The sequence below is a fragment of the Lemur catta genome, chromosome 10, assembly GCF_020740605.2.
Source record: "Lemur catta isolate mLemCat1 chromosome 10, mLemCat1.pri, whole genome shotgun sequence".
In the NCBI taxonomy this organism is placed as follows: domain Eukaryota; kingdom Metazoa; phylum Chordata; class Mammalia; order Primates; family Lemuridae; genus Lemur; species Lemur catta.
In genome coordinates this window covers 22,277,065-22,286,612 of record NC_059137.1, presented here as the reverse complement: position 1 = coordinate 22,286,612, position 9,548 = coordinate 22,277,065, and the positions used below count along the sequence as shown (strand labels likewise).

Genomic DNA, 9,548 nt, shown 5'->3' with positions numbered 1-9,548 from the left:
TGTGTGTGTGTGTGTGTGTGTGTGTGTGTGTATTTCACATTTTCTTTATCCATTCATCCATATCTTGGCTATAGTGAATAATGCTGCAGTGAATATGGGAGGGCAGATATCTTTTTGAGGTGATGATTTCAATTCCTTTGGGTATATGCCCAGAAGAGGGATTGTTGGATCATATGGTAGTTTTATTTTTAATTTCTTTAGGAACCTCTAAACTGTTTTTCATAATGGCTGTACCAATCTACAATTCCACCAACAGTGTACAAGTGTTCCCTTTCCTCCACAACATTTTTGCTAACATTTGTTATCTTTGGCTTTTCAATAATATTCATCCAAATGGATGTGAAGTGGTATCTCATAGTGGTTTTGATTTTCATTTCCCTGATGATTAATGATGTTGATCATCTTCTTAATATAATTGTTGGCCATTTTTATGTCTTCTTCAGGAAAATGTCTATTCAAGTCCTTTGCTCATTTTAAAATCAGGTTATTTGTTTTTCTACTATTGAGTCATATGAGTTCCTTATAAATTGTGGATATTAATTTCTTATCAGATACATGGTTTACAAATATTTTTTCCCAATCTATAGGCTGCCATTTCATTTTTTTGATTATTTCCTTTGCTGTGCAGAAACTTTTTAGTTTGATGTAGTCCTAGTTATTTATTTTTGCTTTTGTAGCCTGAGTTTCTGATGTAATATAAAAAAAAAATTATTGCCAATGTTTAGGAGCTTTTTACCTTCTAGGCTCCCTTCTACAAGTTTTATAGCTTCAGATCTTACATTTAGGTATTCTAACCATTTCAAGTTGATATTTTTGTATGGTGTAGGATTCAGGTCCAATTTCATTCTTTTTCACATGGAAATCCAGTTTTTCCAGCACCATTTGTTAAAGAAACTGTCCTTTCCCTATTATGTCCTCTTGTTACCTTTGTCAAAAATTTGTTGACCATGTATGTTTGGATATATTTCTGGGCTATTCTGTTCCACTGGCCCATGTGTCTGTTTTTCTGCCAATACCATAATGGATTCATTACTATAGCTTTGTAATATACTTTTAAATCAGGAAGTGTGATGCCTGTAATTTTGTTTTTCAAACAAAAATTCAAAAAATTTTTGTTGTAATTCTTATCTTTGACTCTCTGACTGTAATTTTTTTTCCCTCTGACTGCTTTCAAGATTTCTCTTTAAGCTTTTATTTTCAGAAGTTTGACCATGGGTATTTTTTATTTTATTTTTTATTTTGATTCTGTTTGTGGTTTTTTGGGCTTCATGGATCTATGTCTTGTTATCTTTCATTAATTTTGGAAAACTCTTGGCCTTTATCTCTTCAATCATTCCATCTGTCTTGTTCTTTCTTCTGGTTTATAAACAACAGAAATTTATTTCTTATAGTTCTAGAGAATGGAAAGTCCAAGATCAAGGCACTGGCAGATTTGGTGCTTGGTGAAGACCACTTCCTGGTTCATATTAATGGGTAGCTGTCGTCTCACTGTGTATACACATGGCAGCGGATCTAAGCGTGTTTGCAAAAGTCTTCTATAAGGGAACTAAGCCCATTCATGAGGCCTCTACCTTCATGACCTAATCACCTACCAAAGGCCCTACTCCTAATACCATCACACTGAGGGTTAGGATTTCAACATATAAATTTTGTGAAGACACAAACGTTCAGTCTATACCAGACAAAAAATAAATAGGATCCGAAGATTTGCATAAAATAAATATGAGTGAACTAAGAAGAATATAATTTGTACCCTAATATGTATTTTATAAATTTTTATAAATTATAAATTTATTTATAAATAATTATAAATTTCTGTGATACTTTTCCAGAGTTATACACTTCTTATCTCTATTTTGCATCTTACATTGATGAGAATTTTCACATCTATAGTAAACTTTAGACTAAAAATTATTTAAGTCCTAAAAATGATTTGTCCTAAATTATCTGACTGCTATCACTCTGATTTCATATTGTACCAATCATCCCTTCTGCCACAGACCACTGCAATATTATCTATGACAATGAAGGGGCCAAAATGTTATTAACCTTGGCAATATTGATGTATCTGGCCAAATGGAGAGGTAGGGAAAAGGGAAGAAATACAGAAAGTGGAAATAGAGTTTAGAGTGAGAATCCATAAAAGACATTACTTTCAGTTTTCTGTGATTCTGTCCCAATTTCAAAAAATGTTGAAATCTTATTCCTGTATTACTTTGTTAATTTTTTTAAAGAAAATTTTTTAAAAAGAGTACTGAAACCCTGAAGAGAAACCTACTTGGTCATGGTGAATAATTCTATTAACATATGGTTGCATTTGTTATTCTAGCATTTTATTTAGAATTTTTACATCTGTTATCATGAATAAATTATGTCTGGCCAGTATTCTTTTTCTGTGTTAACTCTGGTTTGGGTCTGAGGATTATGTTAGGTTTATATAACAAAATGGGAAGTTTACCAAATTTTTTCAATCCTTATTCATTAATTCATTCATTTACTCAGTCCATAAATCTTTATGTTATCAATGTTACAGCTCTTTTAGAATTTGTCTAGCAGGTTTTCCGGTCTTCACCATAAGACCCCCCTGAATTAAAAATAAATAAATAAATAAAAAAGAAAAAGAAAAAAAAATCTTAATGTTATGTTGGGCATAATTTAGGTTTGCTATGATCTGAATGTTTGTGTTTCCCCAAAATTTGTATGTTGAAACCTAATTCCTAATGTGAGGGTATTTTGAGATGGAGCCTTTGGTAGGTAATTAGGTCACAAAGGTGGAGCCCTCATGAATAGGATCAGTGTCCTCATAAAATAGGCCCAAGGGAGCTCATTCACCCCTTCCACAAGGACACAGAGAGAACACACCATCAATGAACCAGGAAATGGGGTCTCACTAGACACCAAATCTACAGGTGTCTTGATCTTGGACTTCCCAGACTCCAGAACTGTGAGAAATAAATTTTTGTTGTTTATAAGCCACCCAGTCTATGGTATTTTGTTATAGCAGCCTGAATGGACTGAGACAGGTGCTATGACAGTGAACAAGACAAGGCAAGGACCCTTTTTATCCATGGAATAGACCTTTCATTCTGAAGTAGGGGAAACAGTAAAGAGATAAATCAGTAAGCAAAGAAAGAATCAGGCATAATAAATATTTGGCAGAAAATGAAAACTAAGCAACTTTATAATTGATGGTCTAAGCAGGCTTCTCTGAGGAGGTAATATTTAAGCTAAGACTAAAAAGGACAATAAAGAGAAAGATGTAACTTTATGAGTCATGCCATTGCTATAATCAGAAAAATAATTTCACTGATTTAAAGATCATGTATTCTTTGTATAACCACATGATGTAATTCTTTTCTCACATTGAAAGTAACCCCCTCACACACACATAAATATTCTCTCTTTGGATGGGGATATATTAAATTCTGGTCTTTGTTAACCTAGTCAGTGTCTAAGCAAGCAACATACCTTATATTTCTTTCTTTCTTCTAAAATTTTAACTGAAAACCAAGTGGCATAAGTAAAAATCTACAGAAACAAAATCTAGAGTTTACTGTGTGTCACTCTGAGGTAGCACGTCCTCTTTGGGATGCTCCTCTTTTATTTCCCTTATCTGGAGTATGCCCTGTCACTGCAAATGTTCTAGATAGACTTGCTCTAGTGAGAGGCAACTTAATTTCAAATCATCATTTATAATTTTGGAACATCCACCTTTGTTACTTAAACACTGTCACAATGAAACAAAAGTTTGCTGGGAACTTTGAAAGCAAAGAAAGGGTCAAGTTCAGGGAAAATACATACTAATTCACCTTTACTGCACCCCTTGGAAATGTACTGTTTCAGGCCCTAAGGTTGTAATTGTTATTGAAATTCTTACTCTTTTTAGTGTAGATTCTGAACATTGCTTAAATTACAAAAATATCAGCAGCTCTTGGTAATAAGCTCCAATTGGAATAGTACGTATCTTTAGGCCTTTCCGTTTCAGGACTTAAATGTGATCACACAGTTGACATTGAACCAGTATAAAGATTCTTTAGCACAGTTGGATTGGAGCTCATTTTAAAAATCACTATTCATTTTCACTGTCCCTGGAGTCTTAATATTAATGACATTAATACTAGACCAGCTTGAGCACAACTACATGTGGTAACCCTGAAAAAGATTATATGTTTCAGAATGACCTTCAGACTCTCTCAAGCTGATTTTATTTTTAGCTTCCGTTTATGAGAAACTAAGATTTATCTTTGAGATGGCCTTTTGTCTGGCATAATTTCTTATGCTCATCCACAAAAATAAAAAATCCAAATCAATTATTTTAAAATGTAAACAAACATCTGAGCCATCCTTACCCACCTATGGACTCAAACATAAAATTATGATAAAATTTTAGAACTTTTCATCTTTGAACTCAATTTATTAGGCTTCTCTATAAGTTTAATTTTTACTAATATTCCCCAAAAGCCCTTTTCAAACCAAGAGACAGGAGGACCAATTTTCTGTTGTTGTTGTTTGTTGTTTCTTGGATGTGGAGCAGTCAAAGTATAACTAAAAAACTAAGCAGAGGAAGCTTCTCCAAAAGTACAAATAAAGTTCTATCATATTTCCAGACTTCAAAAGATGGATGTGAAACAAAAAGAGCTCCATGTCTCACCATTCCCATTGTGTACTTGGTCAAACTAGGTCTTCCATATTGCTGGTATGCCAAGAATTTCTGGTTGACAGTATACCCAGTCTCAGATTTGGGGGGCATCCAGAGTTTGATTAAGACATTTGGTCAGTTGCTGTGGCTCACACCTTTAATCCTTGCACTCTGGGAGGCTAAGGTGGGAGGATCACTTGAGGCCAGCAGTTCGAGACCAGGGTGAGCAAGAGCAAGACCCCCCGTCTCTACAAAAAGTAGAGAAGTTAGCTGGGTGTGGTACCATGTGCCTGTAGTCCTGGCTACTCAGGAGGCTGAGGCAAGAGGATCGCTTGAGCCCAGGAGTTCAAGACCAGCCTGGGCCACATAGCAAGCCCTCTTCGCTACAAAAAAATTATAAATTAGCCGGATGTGGTAGTGCATGCCTGTAGTCCCAGCTACTTAGGAGGCTGAGGCAGGGCTGGAGTAGAATGAGTGAAGGGAAGAAAAGCTTGTCTGTTGTTCTTCAAAGAAGCCAAATGTGCTCCTTCATGGGGCCTTTGCACTTATGCTTCTCACTACATGGTTCTCTTCTTTCTTGCATATTTGTATGGCTTACTCTCTCACTTCATTCAGGCCTTTGCTCAAATGTCATTTCTTTAGAGAAGCCCTGCAGCACTCTGTAGCCCCTCTCTCACACTATCCTATGTAGTTTTTTTTTATTGCCTGTCTGCTCCATTAGAATATAAATTCCACAAGAGCAGAAACTCCCCATCATTCAAAATAGTGCCTATCACATGAAAGATGTTCAATAAATACTTGTTGAATGAATAAATAAATAAATGTGTTTAGTCTGCCTGTTGGGTGCTCCAACACTAGAAGCCAGAAAGGGATGTTATTAAAATCCTCAGGGCATTTCATTTCAGTGTGGAATAATACCTATACTAATATTAATCATGAGCTAGTTCAATTGCAAATCAAAGAAAAGCATAAAATTTTTTAATCTACCTCTCATTTATTCTCTCCAAGTGATCCAACAGTAGACTCTCTTGGAATAGCTGTGAATCACCAAACATAATGCAATGCTTTCTTTTTGTTCCTTCTTTAAAATATTAGGTTATTTCCTATCTCTTTCTCACATATACATTTTATAGCCCACTGGCAGGAATTCAGTTCCATAGATAAATGTATGTACCTAGCAAGGGTTAGTGATATCAATCATAGAGTGAATCAAGGCCCATGGACCAGATGAGCTGGTCACGGTGATGGGAGAGCACAGAAGTGAAAAGAGATTGGGAAAGGCACTGTAATATAGGAACTTATAAATGCTAGTGAAAGTTTCCCCTTCCTAGTCAGTGTTAGGTTAGGACATAGCCTGACTCTAAATGTACCATGTATGCTAAGTGGTCAGTAAAATATTTCAAATTAATGTAAAAATATTAAATTCTCTCATTTTGGAATGCTAAGGTGCCATAGCAACAGGAAGGATGGAGGATGGAAGGTTGGAGGATATATACAAGTACAGGAGTAAGTGGAGCACTGATAATATTAATAGCTTTGAGAAATTAAAGAAACAAACAGTAAAACTTCTTGCAAAATTCTCCTGGCCACCTGGAGGCCAACAAGAACATTTAGAAAGATGTTGCTGTTAATCCAGATATGGATAATAGGGATGATATGGATGGACAGAGCCTTGCCATTCAGACTGAGATCTGTACACCAGTGTGGGCATTGCCTGGGTGCTTATTAAAAATGTTGAATCTCAGGCTCCACTTCAGACCCACTGAATTTGAATCTGTATTTTGACAAAATGCCCAGCTGATTCACACACACAATAAAGTTTGAGAAGCTCTGGCCCAGAGCTGTGGTAATGAGGTTTGAGTCGCCCAAGTAAATCCCAAAGCTATCCCAGTGGTAGAGCAAATGATTGAAATAAGACCCTCCATACTGCTTTCACTTTCCAAATGCCAAAAATTTCAAGGGTTTTGGTCCATTTACTAGCTGTTTGACCTTGGGTGAATTTTTTAACTCCCCTATGCCTCATTAAAATGACTCTGCTGTCACTAAGTTATCAAAAAACCTCTAACTGTCAACTCTATTGATTATTTGTAATCTTCCTCCTCTTGCATTTCCCTGTCAAATGATCACAGAGTTTACTTTAATTCTTATGTATTTGATCTTCCCCATTGTGAGGTTAACAAATTATTGGAGAGTGAATACCAAGACAAATGATGGGTCCAATGGGTCTCTGCTTCTAGCTGTGGGGAATGAGAAGATTGCCTCCCTATGAAAGGTAACTCTATAAATAACTAATCTAAATGGAAAATTGCTCAACAAAATTATGCTTAATGCTTACACATAGAATAAATTTGGTGGAAATAACTAATTTATGTACCAAAGGAGGAGCAGCCTAGATTATATAAGAATTAGTTCCTCTTCCCTTAGCATGGTGGTTTTGAACAAGTAGGAAATCATTATCACCATTATTTTTAACCCTTAGGACAAATTTCCAAAAGCCCATTTACCCTCAAGTGGAAATGGTGAGGTTAAGGGGCTAAGAAGTGTAAATAAACAGAGCAGATTTTAAACTTAACTGATGATGGCTTCCAAGGACCTTTATTTATTTGTTTTTCTTTTTGCAAAGACCTTTAAAAACTCAGGTGTCTTAAGGGAAAAGTTTGTCCTCATAGCTTATCAATAGATGACTAATAATTTTAAGCTATTTTTATTTTAACCATTTAAAACTGTTTATATCTACAATTTTTCACCACCTAGTGCCTAAACAGAACTGCCAGTACATTCTAGACAGGATAAAAATGCTTCATGCCAAATAACAGCTAGAGGAGAGCACTTGGGAATGGCACAGAAGGGACCTCTGAAAATCCTCTCCTCCATACAAACAATGTGAATACTTACAAAAAAAATTGTCAAAATTAGCTTTTTCAGAACTCTGGAGATTAACAAAAGACCTGCAACTGCCTAAGGAGCCTTTATTTAAGAAAAATGGCAGAATCTAGGTAAAAACAGTGAGCTGTGTGGAATTTTAATGTGTCATATTTCCATACCTGGAAGTGAATGGAAACAAAACTACAACATACCAAAATTCATGGTATATGGTTAAAGCAGTACAGAAAGAAACTTATGGGGATATACATCTATATTTAAAAAAGAAAAAAAATCTCAAATTAATAACTTCTACCTTTAAAAACTGGAAAAAAGAGCAAGCCAAATTCAATGTAAGCATAAGTAGGAAAATAATAAGAATTAAAGTGGAAAGAAATGAAATAGAGAATAGAAAATACATAAAAATCAATGGAACCAAACATTGGTTCTTTGAAAAGATCAACAAGATTGGTAACAATTTAGCACAAAAGAAAAAAAAAGAAAAGACTAAAATTACTAAAATCAGTGGTGAAGGAGGAGACATTAATACCAAACTTATACAAATAAAAGGGATTACAAGGGAATACTATAAACAACTGTTAACAAATTAAATAATCTATGTGAAATGAATAAATTCCCAGAAATACACAAACTACTGAAGTTGATTCAAGAAAAAATAGCATATCTGAATAGACCTATAATAAGTGAAGACATTGAAATAGTAATTTTTAAAAAAATTATCCAAAAGAAAAGCCCAAGTCCACATGGTTTCCCTAGTGGATTCTACCAAGCATTTTAAGAAGAATAACATGAATTCTTCAAAAACTCTCCAAAAATTAGAAGAGGAGGAAACATTTCCCAACTATTATATGAGGCCAATATTACCTTGATGCCAAAACCAAAGCCATTGCAAGACAATAAAACTATAGACCAACATCCCTTATGAATATAGGTGTAAAAATTTTCAGTGAAGTACTAGCAAACTGAACCCAGCAACATATAAAAAGAATTATACAACATGACCAAGTAGGATTTATTTCAGGAATGCAAGGTTGGTTTAACTTCTAAAAATTAATCAATGTAATACACTGTATTAATAGGATAAGAAACCAACCACGTGATAATCTCAATAGACACTGAAAAAGAATGTAACAAAATTCAATACCCTTTCATGATAAAAATACTCAACAATCTAGGAATATAAGGCAACTTCCTCAACCTGTTAAAGGGTATCTATGAAAAATCCACAGCTACCGTCATAATTAATGGTGAAAAGTTGAAAGCTTTCCCCCATATAATCAAAAACAAAACAATGATGTCTGTTCTTATTACTTATGTTTACATAATACTGGAGGTTTTAGCTGGGGCAGTTAGGCAAGGGGCGAAAAAAGGCACCCAGATTGGAAAGAAAGGAGTAAAATTATTTCTCTTTGAAAATAACATGACATTATACATATAAAATTTTAATGAATCCATAAAAAAATAATACAACTAATAAGTTCAGCAAGGCTACAGGATACAAGATCCAGATGCAAAATTCAATTGTATTTTTATACACTACCAATGAACAATCCCTAAATAAAATTAGGAAAATAATTTCATTTACAATAGCACTAAAGAGAATAAAATACTTGGAAATAAATTTAGAAAAGAAGTGCAAGATCTGCACACTGAAAACTAGAAAGCATTGCTGAATGATATTAAAGACCTAAGTAAATGGAAAGGCATTCCATGTTCATGGTTCAGAGGACTTAATATTGTTAAGATGGCAATACTACTCAAATTGATCTACAGATCCAATACAACCCCTATCAAAATCTCAGCTTTCTCTTTTACAGGAATTGATAAGCTGACTACAAAATTCATAGTGAAACTCAAGAAACACAGAAGAATTTTAAAAATCTTAAAAAAGAAGAACAAAGTTCGAGAACTTAATACTTCTCAGTTTCAAACTTACTACAAATTTGCAATAATCAAGATCATGTGGTATTGGCATAAGGACAGACATATAGGTAAATGAAACAGAATTGAGTCCAAAAATAAATCT

General features: G+C 34.4%; 1 non-coding gene across 1 annotated transcript; it reads left to right on the top strand.

Annotated features, from left to right (window-relative positions):
- Positions 1 to 2,522: 2,522 nt before the first annotated feature.
- LOC123646759 lies at positions 2,523 to 2,584 on the top strand. Its single transcript, XR_006738013.1, has one exon. It is a non-coding gene; the product is annotated as a U7 small nuclear RNA (small nuclear RNA).
- The last annotated feature ends 6,964 nt before the right edge of the window (positions 2,585 to 9,548 follow it).